General features: G+C 43.5%; 1 long non-coding RNA gene across 1 annotated transcript in view; it reads right to left on the bottom strand.

Moving 5' to 3' along the window:
* Positions 1–14,307, bottom strand: part of LOC135050855 (uncharacterized) — a 75,921-nt gene extending 61,614 nt beyond the window's left edge. The window contains exons 1-2 of the long non-coding RNA XR_010241876.1: positions 14,238–14,307; positions 13,836–14,130 (exon numbers count right to left, since the gene is read on the bottom strand). This is a non-coding gene — a long non-coding RNA (uncharacterized LOC135050855). The remainder of the gene's footprint in view (positions 1–13,835; positions 14,131–14,237) is intronic.
* Positions 14,308–14,537: the final 230 nt, after the last annotated feature.

Raw genomic sequence — 14,537 nt, 5'->3', positions numbered from 1 at the left:
AATACTTTGGGATCAAAATGACCGCCAAATTCTATGATTTAAGCTGTTTTTTAGGTTTTTTGGAAAAAAACACCCGAATCCAAAACACACCCGAATCCGACAAAAAAAATTCGGTGAGGTTTTGCCAAAACGCGGTCGAACCCAAAACACGGCCGCGGAACCGAACCCAAAACCAAAACACAAAACCCGAAAAATTTCCGGCGCTCATCTCTACTATAAAGCAGGGCTGAATTCATAGCCAGATTAAGGGAGGGGTAAAGGGCATACTGTAACCCGGGTCTCCCTCTGTCAGGGGGCCTGCAGGCAAAGCACACTGACATCACTAGCTGTCGCTCTTGTGGACCAGCAGAACCAGGCAGCAAGAATGTGAGCAGGAAAGTGTGCAGTAGTGGCAGAGACAGGAGTATCAGGTTTCATGAGATACTGACAGAGCTCCCCGGCCAGAGGAGAGATAGGAGGGGAAAGAGAGCTGTAAGTGACCCAGGGATCCCAGCTTTAGCGAGAGCGTTCGGGTCTGGAGATAGAGACACACAGAGAGTCCTCCTCATTCCTGTCCCATTGTGTAAGTAGCACAGAGGCTGCTGCTATTGCATTCTTGCAAGATAAATTATAGATTTTATTTTTCTCTTTGCATTTTAAGGTTGTTTAAATTGTCTTTGTTCCACTACAGGAAAACTTTATAAAATAGTTGTATATCTCAATTAGGTGGAGCTATAAACAGTACCCAAGTATTTGAAACTATTAGTTTATATCTAATATACATAATTAGTTTTAATTTAATTAAAAAAAAACCATACCTCCCAACATTACTCATGCCAGGTGGGATAAAATTCTCTCTACCTGGATTTCCCTCCTAATTTATGATTGCAATCACCTATATTTAAATTCCTTTCTTATCAATTAAATAGTTCAATTCAAGTGACGCAAATCATATATAAAAGAGGGAAGTCCAGGTAGAGAGCATTTTGTCTCTCCTGGAATGGGTCATGTTGGGAGGTATGAATAATCTAATCTACACCCCCTCTCCCCTTCCCCCGGGCCCCCCTGTTTTAAGTGCACTAGGCCCCCCAAGGCTTAATCTAGCCCTGACTGGACAGAACATGACCCAAAAAATGCCAGCTGTGAATTGTTGTACAATATAATTACTTTTGCAAAGTAGAAAAGGCTGTGCACCTATACACAGGAAACAAACCCCCTCTAAAGATGTGATCTATGTATCTAATTTTAATAAAATAGTTTAGTCATTCTAATGCACTTACTCCTTACAAAAAGTATTTGCTCTATAAACCTCTCCTCTCTTGCTTGTGTAAATGTTTAGCACACTACAAGTGCTGTCATCTTTCTTCACAAACCGGTGCACCTTGGCAGAAATCTTTATGCTGACTTAGCATTACGCAGTGGATGCATTATACTGTACAAAAGTCATCTCAATTAATTTCCTGGATTTTAACCAGGTATAAGTGCAAGAAATGGGGGCGTAGATGTTAATTTCTTTTTAATATCCGATTGAAAGAAATTAGTGATGATTTATTTATATGTATTAATTCAAATGTTTACAATATTGCCATATTTTTGTCGAAGATGTTCCAATTATAAATTGACAATTTTATAAAGGTTTATAAATTCTGTAGCGAGAACAGATGTTGTTGTATTATTAATTATTTGTGTTCCGGCACATCTCCAGTGAGAGCAATATTTAGTATAAAACTGCAGAAAAACAGAACTTGCTATTTTTGCCATATAAATTCTTTAAGAAAAAGAAGAAAACAGTAAACCTACAAAGTTTCGTAAGACCTTGTGAAATATTTATAGCAATGTAGGTTGGCAACCCAAAGTTTAACCAAAGGGACTTGAACCAGTGACTTTTCAGGAAAAGAGAAGTGCTGGAGTGAAATTTTAATGTTCTCAGTCTGAGTAATTGAGCAGCTTCAGTTGAATTGCTAAGTTCTGCCTCTTGAAAATGGCAGGTGTTTCACCTTATAATCTGCATTGAAAAAATGATGATTGCATGCAAGTAAGGGGGTTGAATGCAGTCCTGCTAACAGAGCATCATTTGCATGAAGTCGCACTGCACATGCTGTGAAAACGGTTGCTTGCAAGTACAGACGATATGAGTCAAATTAATTTCAACTTTATTTACAGTTAAAGACCAAAGAGGGAGAAATGGGTTGTGATGGGGCATTCTTAATTTTTGTAGGCAAAGTTCAGTGAGGGTGTGTTCCAGCGGTGGCTTGTTATCTGTCTAGCTGGAGAGTATCCAGCCCGCTCTTCCAGTGATTGATGGCTGATGTCACCAGGAGGCAGGGCTTAGGTTCGGCAGTACTAAGAACGAAGTTTAGGTCCAGGGGCAGGGATTAACTCTGGCTCTGATAACAGGCTGGCTTCTAGGGACTCCATCAGCTGCAGCCCATTGAAGCCAGATAGGGCTGATGTTATAGTAGGGGACTGGCTTCCCATTGTAAGCACTCTCTCTGCCATCACAGGCAGACTGGAAGTCCCAGGGAAGAAAACACATCCCTCTGGGTCTGCCTGTCTGCTGTGATATGAAGGGAGCGCTTCCTAAGGGTGGTCACTGCCACTTCTAGGCAGTCCCTGCGGGTGGCAAATTTTACTGGGGGGGCTGAATGCCCTAGCTTAACTCTGCCATTGATGTGCTCATGCAAATATGTTCTATGCAAAGCCTACCAACCTTTCTCGCAGTTCTAACTCCTCTCCTCTGTCCTACAGTGTCTACATGTACTGTATATTCCCAGTTCTCCCAGTTTCCTCTCTACTTGCTTAGACTGAAAGGAACGACGGGGGTAATTCTGAGTTGATCGCAGCAGGATCTTTGTTAGCAGTTGGGCAAAACCATGTGCACAGCAAGGGAGGCAGATATAACATGTGCAGAGAGAGTTAGATTTGGGTGTGGTGTGTTCAATCTGCAATCTAAACTGCAGTGTAAAAATAAAGCAGCCAGTATTTACCCTGCACAGAAACAATATAACCCACCCAAATCTAACTCTCTCTGCAAATGTTATATCTGCCCCCCCTGCAGTGCACATGGTTTTGCCCAACTGCTAAAAAATTTCCTGCTGCGATCAACTTGGAATTACCCCCGACGTCCACCCTCTTGTTCTCACCCAGTACTTTCCAAGCCTCCAGTCAGTCAGCTACTCTGATTTTTTCGGCTCTTCCAGGGCACTGAGCTACTGACTGCTCTTATTTCTACATGATATTTAATGGTTGTTGTTTTTCCCTTTATATTATATTATATATTGAATTATTTGTGTGTAATTCATCTATATAATCCTAGGGACACTTTGCAGCATAAATAAACAATAATACAATAATATGCAGATGTGGACATTAGCGAAAATCCATGTGCAAGTAATAATTTATTAGTAGCAAATATATACATTGTTTCTATGGAGCCTTTTGAACAGTGTACATTTTATTTTCTTCCAACATTGAATCAGTCCCTAAATTCTCAATGGTATCAAAACATTGGTGGTTCCCAGTGCTGTTTAAAAGATGCCAGTACTCACCTGTTCTGCTGAAGGTCATATTCATTTATCCCTGGCCTATTAGGTTACTGAAATGGACTAATCTGGTTTTACAAGCTCCCAGAAGGAATGTTAAACTGCATTAGCAATGATAGATCAACAACTTCCTTTTTCTAGGAAAAAAAAATAAGGTGATAATACTCAGGGTCCTCCATGGCCAGATTACGGCTGGTGGGGGCCAAGGGAAACGAAGGTGTGGAGCCACTACTACTAAAATTATTACTGCCTAAGACCCCCCCCTTCCCCCGCTCCCACAGCACAAACACACACAAAGACACACAAACTACCTGGATGTTAATCACGGAGCAGCAGCCTGGCCAGGGACAGCATCCCGAAGCAGCAGACGCCAGTGGATCACAGTCAGTCTCTTGCAGGATTTCTCTTCACTATCCCGCGAGACTTACTGTACATAGAAGAGCTGCTTGTGGCCACTGTTAATGAACCAATGAAAAGGTAGACTCCGCCGATTGAAAACGCAGTGTGTGGGGGCCTTGGGACAGCTGCCCCTATTGCCCCTCCCTTAATCAGGCTCTGGCACCCTTGTGTAACATTAGAAAAACTAATCTTATTTCTACTAAAGGACACATATATTTAGACTGACAGACATTTTATCTGACTGCCTGACACCCATCAGATATCACGGGCATACACTGTGAGATCTCTCACAGTGTATGACCACATGATATCTGGGTTCCTCTCCTGTGGAGGAGATAATTCTATTTTACTCTGATGTGAAGGAACAGGCAAAATGTCTGTCATAGACTACCCACTACTGACTCGTAATTTCAAAATATTGCATCAGACAGACATGCTGGATGATCAAGCATGTCCGACTGAGCGATATTTTCGGATTGGTCGCAGGCATACACTGTACAATTGTCTGAATGATCTGCCGATACTGAGTGGACTAGCCAGATAATTGTATAGTTTATCCCCAGAAGAAGTAGACTGTATTGGGCTCCCTCTGAATTGTAATTTTTCAGTATACTTCTATAGGCAAAAGCAGTATCCAGTTGCCCTTAAACCCCCCTCTACTTGTCCAGGTGCTCCAGTTATGACCACAATAGTAACAGTATATATTATCATTTCTAGAGCTGCCGCCACAACATGCATTTTATGGGACAGAGTGGGAATGCTGCACATGCCTGGTGGTAGTATCTTCTACCAGGTTAGCTGTGTGTGTGGAGCTCCTATGTATTTTATATTAGTTAAATATGTTTTATACAACCTATATTATAAAACATCTATAGTGTTAATTATTAATACTGTATTTCATATGCTGTATAAAAAGACTAGTGTGTGTGTGTGTATATATATATATATATATATATATATATATATAGCTGTGAACAAACGAGGCAGCACTCGGAGACTTGTAGACAACCAAAACGTGTCTTGCTGTGTTAATGTTTTGGGGACTTGCTCCCCTTCTTCAGAACTGAACAGAACTGAAGTTCTGAAGAAGGGGAGCACGTCCCCGAAATGTTAACACAGCAATACACGCTTTGGTTGTTTACAAGTCTCTGAGTGCAGTATTGTTTGTTCGCAGCAGTATATCAGGGACATTGTCCCCAGTGGAGGGCACAGGAGCAGGTAAGCCCTGCTTGGGCCACAGGAGTGCTGGAGTATCGGTGGGGATATATATATATATATATATATATATATTAGTGATGAGCGGGTTCGGTTCCTCGGAATCCGAACCCGCCCGAACTTCACCTTTTTTTTACACGGGTCCGAGCGACTCGGATCCTCCCGCCTTGCTCGGTTAACCCGAGCGCGCCCGAACGTCATCATCCCGCTGTCGGATTCTCGCGAGACTCGGATTCTATATAAGGAGCCGCGCGTCGCCGCCATTTTCACACGTGCATTGAGATTGATAGGGAGAGGATGTGGCTGGCGTCCTCTCCGAGTCCGTTGTATTATATTAGAACTTAGTTAGTTATAATTGTGGGGAGGATTGGGGACGGGGGGCAGCTGTTAGGGAGTACAGTGCAGGGTTTTGAGTTTAATACGTTGTTTCTCTGCCTGAAAAAAAACGCTCCACCACATCTGTGCTCACTCAGTGTGCTGCACTGCTGCATGATATATCTGTGCTGAGTGCACTGCTCACACTGCCTAATTGTGGGGACTGGGGAGCAGTTATAGCAGGAGTACAGTGCACAGTTTTGCTGACAGTGACCACCAGTCCAGTATACGTTTGTCTGCCTGAAAAACATTGTGGTGTTTTTTTTTTCTTTCTTCATGCTAGTTTGTTTAGCAGTCTGCTGACACTGCAGTGTCCACCAGGTCCGTTATACAGTATATTATATATATAATTAAGCACTAAGCAGCAGTACGGTAGGCCACGGCTGTACCTACCTCTGTGTCGACTCGTCACTCGTCGTCCATAAGTATAAGTAATACTATCCATCCATCTACATTGTATACCTGTGGTGTTTTTTTTTTCTTTCTTCATACTAGTTTAGCAGTCTGCTGCTGACACTGTCCACCAGGTCCGTTATACAGTATATTATATTTATATATAAGCACTAAGCAGCAGTATGGTAGGCCACGGCTGTACCTACCTCTGTGTCATCACTCGTCGTCCATAAGTATAAGTAATACTATACTATCCATCCATCTACATTGTATACCTGTGGTGGTTTTTTTTTTTTCTTCATACTAGTTTAGCAGTCTGCTGACACTGTCCACCAGGTCCGTTATACAGTATATTATATTTATATATAAGCACTAAGCAGCAGTACGGTAGGCCACGGCTGTACCTACCTCTGTGTCGTCACTCGTCGTCCATAAGTATAAGTAATACTATACTATCCATCCATCTACATTGTATACCTGTGGTGGTTTTTTTTTTTTTTCTTCATACTAGTTTAGCAGTCTGCTGACACTGTCCACCAGGTCCGTTATACAGTATATTATATTTATATATAAGCACTAAGCAGCAGTACGGTAGGCCACGGCTGTACCTACCTCTGTGTCGTCACTCGTCGTCCATAAGTATAAGTAATACTATACTATCCATCCATCTACATTGTATACCTGTGGTGGCTTTTAGTTGTGCGCAAAATATGGAGAACAAAAATGTGGGGGTTAAAAAAATAGGGAAAGATCAAGATCCACTTCCACCTCATGCTGAAGCTGCTGCCACTAGTCATGGCCGAGACGATGAAATGCCATCAACGTCGTCTGCCAAGGCCGATGCCCAATGTCATAGTACAGAGCATGTAAAATCCAAAACACAAAAGTTCAGTAAAAAAATGACCCAAAAATCAAAATTAAAAGCGTCTGAGGAGAAGCGTAAACTTGCCAATATGCCATTTACGACACGGAGTGGCAAGGAACGGCTGAGGCCCTGGCCTATGTTCATGGCTAGTGGTTCAGCTTCACATGAGGATGGAAGGACTCATCCTCTCGCTAGAAAAAAGAAAAGACTTGCGGCAAAAGCACAGCAAAGAACTGTGCGTTCTTCGAAATCACAAATCCCAAAGGAGAGTCCAATTGTGTCGGTTGCGATGCCTGACCTTCCCAACACTGGACGGGAAGAGCTTGCGCCTTCCACCATTTGCACGCCCCCTGCAAGTGTTGAAAGGAGCACCTGCAGTCCAGTTCCTGATAGTGAAATTGAAGATGTCAGTGTTGAAGTACACCAGGATGAGGATATGGGTGTTGCTGGCGCTGGGGAGGAAATTGACAAGGAGGATTCTGATGGTGAGGTGGTTTGTTTAAGTCAGGCACCCGGGGAGACACCTGTTGTCCGTGGGAGGAATATGGCCATTGACATGCCTGGTGAAAATACCAAAAAAATCAGCTCTTCAGTGTGGAAGTATTTCAACAGAAATGCGGACAACAGGTGTCAAGCCGTGTGTTGCCTTTGTCAAGCTGTAATAAGTAGGGGTAAGGACGTTAACCACCTCGGAACATCCTTCCTTATACGTCACCTGCAGCGCATTCATAATAAGTCAGTGACAAGTTCAAAAACTTTGGGCGACAGCGGAAGCAGTCCACTGACCAGTAAATCCCTTCCTCTTGTAACCAAGCTCGCACAAACCACACCACCAACTCCCTCAGTGTCAATTTCCTCCTTACCCAGGAAAGCCAATAGTCCTGCAGGCCATGTCACTGGCAAGTCTGACGAGTCCTGTCCTGCCTGGGATTCCTCCGATGCATCCTTGAGTGTAACGCCTACTGCTGCTGGCGCTGCTGTTGTTGCTGCTGGGAGTCGATGGTCATCCCAGAGGGGAAGTCGGAAGACCACTTGTACTACTTCCAGTAAGCAATTGACTGTCCAACAGTCCTTTGCGAGGAAGATGAAATATCACAGCAGTCATCCTGTTGCAAAGCGGATAACTGAGGCCTTGACAACTATGTTGGTGTTAGATGTGCGTCCGGTATCCGCCGTTAGTTCACAGGGAACTAGACAATTTCTTGAGGTAGTGTGCCCCCGTTACCAAATACCATCTAGGTTCCACTTCTCTAGGCAGGCGATACCGAGAATGTACACGGACGTCAGAAAAAGACTCCACAGTGTCCTAAAAAATGCAGTTGTACCCAATGTCCACTTAACCACGGACATGTGGACAAGTGGAGCAGGGCAGACTCAGGACTACATGATTGTGACAGCCCACTGGGTAGATGTATTGCCTCCCGCTGCAAGAACAGCAGCGGCGGCACCAGTAGCAGCATCTCGCAAACGCCAACTCGTTCCGAGGCAGGCTACGCTTTGTATCACCGCTTTCCAGAATACGCACGTAGCTGAAAACCTCTTACGGCAACTGAGGAAGATCATCGCAGAATGGCTTACCCCAATTGGACTCTCCTGGGGATTTGTGGCATCAGACAACGGCAGCAATATTGTGCGTGCATTACATCTGGGCAAATTCCAGCACGTCCCATGTTTTGCACATACATTGAATTTGGTGGTGCAGAATTATTTAAAAAACTAAAGGGGCGTGCAAGAGATGCTGTTGGTGGCCAGAAGAATTGCGGGCCACTTTCGGCGTGCAGGCACCGCGTACAGAAGACTGGAGCACCACCAAAAAAACCTGAACCTGCCCTGCCATCATCTGAAGCAAGAGGTGGTAACGAGGTGGAATTCAACCCTCTATATGCTTCAGAGGATGGAGGAGCAGCAAAAGGCCATTCAAGCCTATACATCTGCCCACGATATAGGCAAAGGAGGTGGAATGCACCTGTCTCAAGCGCAGTGGAGAATGATTTCAACGTTGTGCAAGGTTCTGCTGCCCTTTGAACTTGCCACACGTGAAGTCAGTTCAGACACTGCCAGCCTAGGCATGTGGGACTTGTGGATGGAGCCCTTCATTCGCTTAACAAGGATTCACGTGTGGTCAATCTGTTGAAATCAGAGCACTACATTTTGGCCACCGTGCTCGATCCTAGATTTAAAACCTACGTTGGATCTCTCTTTCCGGCAGACACAAGTCTGCAGGGGTTCAAAGAACTGCTGGTGAGAAAATTGTCAAGTCAAGCGGAACGCGACCTGTCAACATCTCCTCCTTCACATTCTCCCGCAACTGGGGGTGCGAGGAAAAGGCTCAGAATTCCGAGCCCACCCGCTGGCGGTGATGCAGGGCAGTCTGGAGCAACTGCTGATGCTGACATCTGGTCCGGACTGAAGGACCTGCCAACGATTACTGACATGTCGTCTACTGTCACTGCATATGATTCTCTCACCATTGAAAGAATGGTGGAGGATTATATGAGTGACCGCATCCAAGTAGGCACGTCAGACAGTCCGTACGTATACTGGCAGGAAAAAGAGGCAATTTGGAGGCCCTTGCACAAACTGGCTTTATTCTACCTAAGTTGCCCTCCCTCCAGTGTGTACTCCGAAAGAGTGTTTAGTGCCGCCGCTCACCTTGTCAGCAATCGGCGTACGAGGTTACTTCCAGAAAATATGGGGAAGATGATGTTCATTAAAATGAATTATAATCAATTACTCCATGGAGACATTCACCAGCAGCAATTGCCTCCAGAAAGTACACGGGATCTGAGATGGTGGATTCCAGTGGGGACGAATTAATAATCTGTGAGAAGGGGGATGTACACAGTGAAAGGGGTGATGAATTGGATGATGATGATGAGGTGGACATCTTGCCTCTGTAGAGCCAGTTTGTGCAAGGAGAGATTGATTGCTTCTTTTTTGGTGGGGGCCCAAACACACGTCATTTCAGTCACAGTCGTGTGGCAGACCCTGTCGCTGAAATGATGGGTTGGTTAAAGTGTGCATGTCCTGTTTATACAACATAAGGGTGGGTGGGAGGGCCCAAGGACAATTCCATCTTGCACCTCTTTTTTCTTTTTTTCTTCTTTGCGTCATGTGCTGTTTGGGGAGTATTTTTTGGAAGGGCCATCCTGCGTGACACTGCAGTGCCACTCCTAGATGGGCCAGGTGTTTGTGTCGGCCACTAGGGTCGCTTAGCTTACTCACACAGCTACCTCATTGCGCCTCTTTTTTTTCTTCTATGCGTCATGTGCTGTTTGGGGAGTATTTTTTGGAAGGGCCATCCTGCGTGACACTGCAGTGCCACTCCTAGATGGGCCAGGTGTTTGTGTCGGCCACTAGGGTCGCTTAGCTTACTCACACAGCTACCTCATTGCGCCTCTTTTTTTTCTTCTTTGCGTCATGTGCGGTTTGGGGAGTATTTTTTGGAAGGGCCATCCTGCGTGACACTGCAGTGCCACTCCTAGATGGGCCAGGTGTTTGTGTCGGCCACTAGGGTCGCTTAGCTTACTCACACAGCTACCTCATTGCGCCTCTTTTTTTTCTTCTTTGCGTCATGTGCTGTTTGGGGAGTATTTTTTGGAAGGGCCATCCTGCCTGACACTGCAGTGGCACTCCTAGATGGGCCAGGTGTTTGTGTCGGCCACTTGGGTCGCTTAGCTTAGTCATCCAGCGACCTTGGTGCAAATTTTAGGACTAAAAATAATATTGTGAGGTGTTCAGAATAGACTGAAAATGAGTGGAAATTATGGTTATTGAGGTTAATAATACTATGGGATCAAAATGACCCCCAAATTCTATAATTTAAGCTGTTTTTTAGGGGTTTTTTTAAAAAAAACACCCGAATCCAAAACACACCCGAATCCGACAAAAAAAATTCGGTGAGGTTTTGCCAAAATGCGTTCGAACCCAAAACACAACCACGGAACCGAACCCAAAACCCGAAAAATTTCAGGTGCACATCCCTAATATATATATATATATATATATATATAATAGAAAAAAAGTCTGCGGCACTCAAGGTCTTATCAATAAAGCTGGTTGTTATTGAGACATCAAAACAGGTACATCTGTACCTGTTTTGATGTCTCAATAACAACCAGCTTTATTGATAAGACCTTGAGTGCCGCAGACTTTTTTTCTATTATTGATTCTGATACTGGAGGCACCGGGGCTAAATTTGAAACAAACAAACAAACAGAGTGCCGGGCTGTTTTTCAACATATATATATATATATATATATATATATATATATATATATATATATATACACATATATATATATATATATATATATATATATATATATATATATATATATATATATAAAAACACAACACTTCAGGCGGCACATCACTCAGACATTAATGCAAAAATGCCGGTGCCCTCCTGGTGAGACAAGGAAAATCCCCATCCACTGTGGAAAACAGACTTCGGGTAGGCGGAACTCACGGCAGCAAAAGAATGACAGGAGCCTTGTAGTACTGTCAACATTTCAATGTAAAAATGATGTCCTGATAAAAATGTAATTTTTTACATTGAAACGTTGACAGTACTACAGGGCTGCTGTCATTCTTTTGCTGCCGTAAGTGCCGCCTACCCGAAGTCTATATATATATATATATATATATATATATCCAGATAAGTCCACACTCACTGCTACAGTCCACAACATAGGCGGTGCTCCATAAAGGGCTCCTGAGAAGTCCAAAATATATCCAAAAAGAGTACAGGCACTCACCACTTTTCCTTGAGAATAGAAAAATTTATTGCCACTCACAGATGTGTCTCACATGGAGACAGTCAGCATAACAGCATATAGTGTCGACGTTTCGGCTCCCATCGAGCCTTCTTCAAGACAGACAGAAAAACAACACCTGTTGTTTTTCTGTCTGTCTTGAAGAAGGCTCGATGGGAGCCGAAACGTCGACACTATATGCTGTTATGCTGACTGTCTCCATGTGAGACACATCTGTGAGTGGCAATAAATTTTTCTATTCTCAAGGAAAAGTGGTGAGTGCCTGTACTCTTTTTGGATATATATATATATATATATATTTATTTATTTATTTATTTATTTATATGTTCAGGGTCTGCACTAGGTTCTTTTACTGCTACACCAGATCCTACACGCTTGCTCCAATGTTCCACGGAGCAGCATATTGTGGATTGCATTTGGAAACACCCCTTTAGAAATCCTGCATTTGCCCCTGACTTCAAAGCAGGCATCGCACTAAAAAAGGGGTGTGTCCTTGTGGGAAGGGGCATGGTCTTGTGGGAAGTCGCCCGCTTACATCACTTCAGGGGCACTGGAGATGCTGGGCTGCCCCTGGAGTTTCTCTCTGCACTGCCAGCTCCTCAGTGACAGGAGTCGTGTGCTGCAGGAAAATGTCACACTGCAGCACCTGGCTCCCGGTCACTGTGGAGGTGCCAACATTTTAGTGTCACCCACTGTAAGGATGACACCCAGATGCATTCCACACCCCCAGCACCCACTTTGTGACACCTTGGCTTCAAAGACTTTAAAATGTAAACTTGCTTTTTCATGCAGTCACTTGCTAACTTGCTATTCATGATTGTAGTACATATAGCCCTCAATATACAGTAGGTATACAACTTTATATATCTTATATCTGGCCTGTAAGTATTAGGAATTGACTTGCACAATATTCACAGCCATACCTAGGGCCATCTTTGGTGTCACAATTTTAGTGGTATAAGGTAGTACATACAGTAACTAGAAAGGTCACCTCCATCCACTGAAACACCATATGCTTTTCTCTGGATGGAGGTGACCTGTCTATTTACTGTATGTAGGGTCATAACTAGGTGTGTGCGGAGGGGGCACTACACATAGCGCTGCAGGGCAGGGGGCGCTGTTGGTGGCACTTGTCAATTACCTGTTTTAATTACTTTCACTTGCAGCTTCCTCCCTTTTTAAAGCACAGCATCTCCTGACCACCGCTGTCTCATAGCCTGACCTCTTCTGTCGCTAATACCTATACAGCATTCATGAAGTCAACTTGAGATTTCTTTTTTATTCAGTCACACTGTTCTTCATTACATTTCAAGATGCTGACTTACTCAGGATTCAAACCTGTTGCCTGTGGCATTGCAGTCAGACGATCTATTCATTGAGCTATTTCACCTTGGGTAGAAAGGTAGATAATTATAAGCTATAGAATTCTAACTATTTGATGCTTACCTTGTACCTTGTGAAAAAATGATTAGCATTGCGGCTGATCAGATCTATGTAGTGTATGGCTGCAAGAGATTGATGTGTGGCTGCACACTACTACTATCTGCTTAATTGCACTGCTGATAATTTTCTTAAAAAGTACCAGGGACATCATAGCATGGGCTTTCTCTGGGATCAATCTTGTCATGCCCCTTCCCCACAAAGCATGTGCCTTATGTCCCCACTGGAAAAATGGGGGGGAGCCAATTCTATCTCTGGCACAGGGCACCAAAAAGTCTTGTTACGGCTCTGACTGTATGTATCTGCTGATTGTCCTTACTAATAATAATCTGTCAGGATCGAATCATTGAAATACTACACACAGGTCTTGGCAAATGACGTACTAGCAAATATTTAACTTTGCTACTAATCTGAAGAGTGCTTTCTCTATGTTTACACATAAAGAGACATAGATAGATTTATAGATATCTTTAAATATATGCAATACAAATGAGTTACAGAACAGTGAGACTTGCCAAATATTTGGGGAACTGTCTTGCATAGTTAGGTTTGTGATAAACAGAATAGCCGTTGCCTTTATCAATTTAGTGGCTTGTTACTGGTGTATGTAAGGGAGGGCCTAGTCTAGTGTAATGGTAGGGGAGCAAATTACATTCATATTAACATTTTGGATTACATTGTACTTTTCATGTGTTGCTTTTTCTGACACTTACACAGACATGGTTGCAAAGTCTGTGGTTAACCTGAACTTCATCTTGTTGGTACTCTGACATTTTGCACCTGCTTTAGATAATAAACAGAAACTGCTAACCTTGCTTTACCAATGACACACAAATATCATGTTTATACCTTATTTGGAGTGATGTTTCCAGGCTTTGTCCTCTGTGATATAAAAACTGAAAGACTGCAACACAAGTTGCCGAATGAAGTTGGGGTGATTTGAAGCACGCCAACCTGTCCTGGACCCGTGCATGGCCAGGATTTTCCTGATTGGTATTCCGCCTGGAAGTGAGGATGCGGCCCTGGATACTACAACCACTTGAACATATCTTTGTTAAGTACTGCTTATTATTATTAGTAGTAGTAGTAGTATTATAAGTCTTTAATTCCATGTATCCAAAGAATCCAGTTCCACTGTGAACAGCTAGACAAGACAAAATAAAACTAGTTACCCCAGCACACTGCAAAGGACCAGCAAATGAGCTTTACATCCTACATGATAATAGTAATACAGACATCTCAGATACATACAGTTGCAAACATATTGTAATCCACCAGCCACAGCAAGGCATCTCTTCTCTGGTGTGCCTGCACGGCATTGGCCCCATAAGGATCCGTTCCCACAAGTGCGGGCAGCGGTGCCTACATGTGATGTACAACCTGAGTGTGCTGGCCGAGCATCCGAGATCGGTCAACTAGTCAAAAAATTCTGAAACAGATCAGGGTAACTATATTTCAGTGGAAAGATGATTTACTAATGGTCACAGATGATGATGTCATTGTACACTATTACTGAACAACTAGCTGGTACTAAAGCTATGACTATGTGTT

This window comes from Pseudophryne corroboree, chromosome 2 (genome assembly GCF_028390025.1).
Source record: "Pseudophryne corroboree isolate aPseCor3 chromosome 2, aPseCor3.hap2, whole genome shotgun sequence".
In the NCBI taxonomy this organism is placed as follows: Eukaryota; Metazoa; Chordata; class Amphibia; order Anura; family Myobatrachidae; genus Pseudophryne; species Pseudophryne corroboree.
The sequence above is the reverse complement of the archived record's forward strand: the minus strand, read 5'-3'. Positions and strand labels throughout refer to the sequence as shown.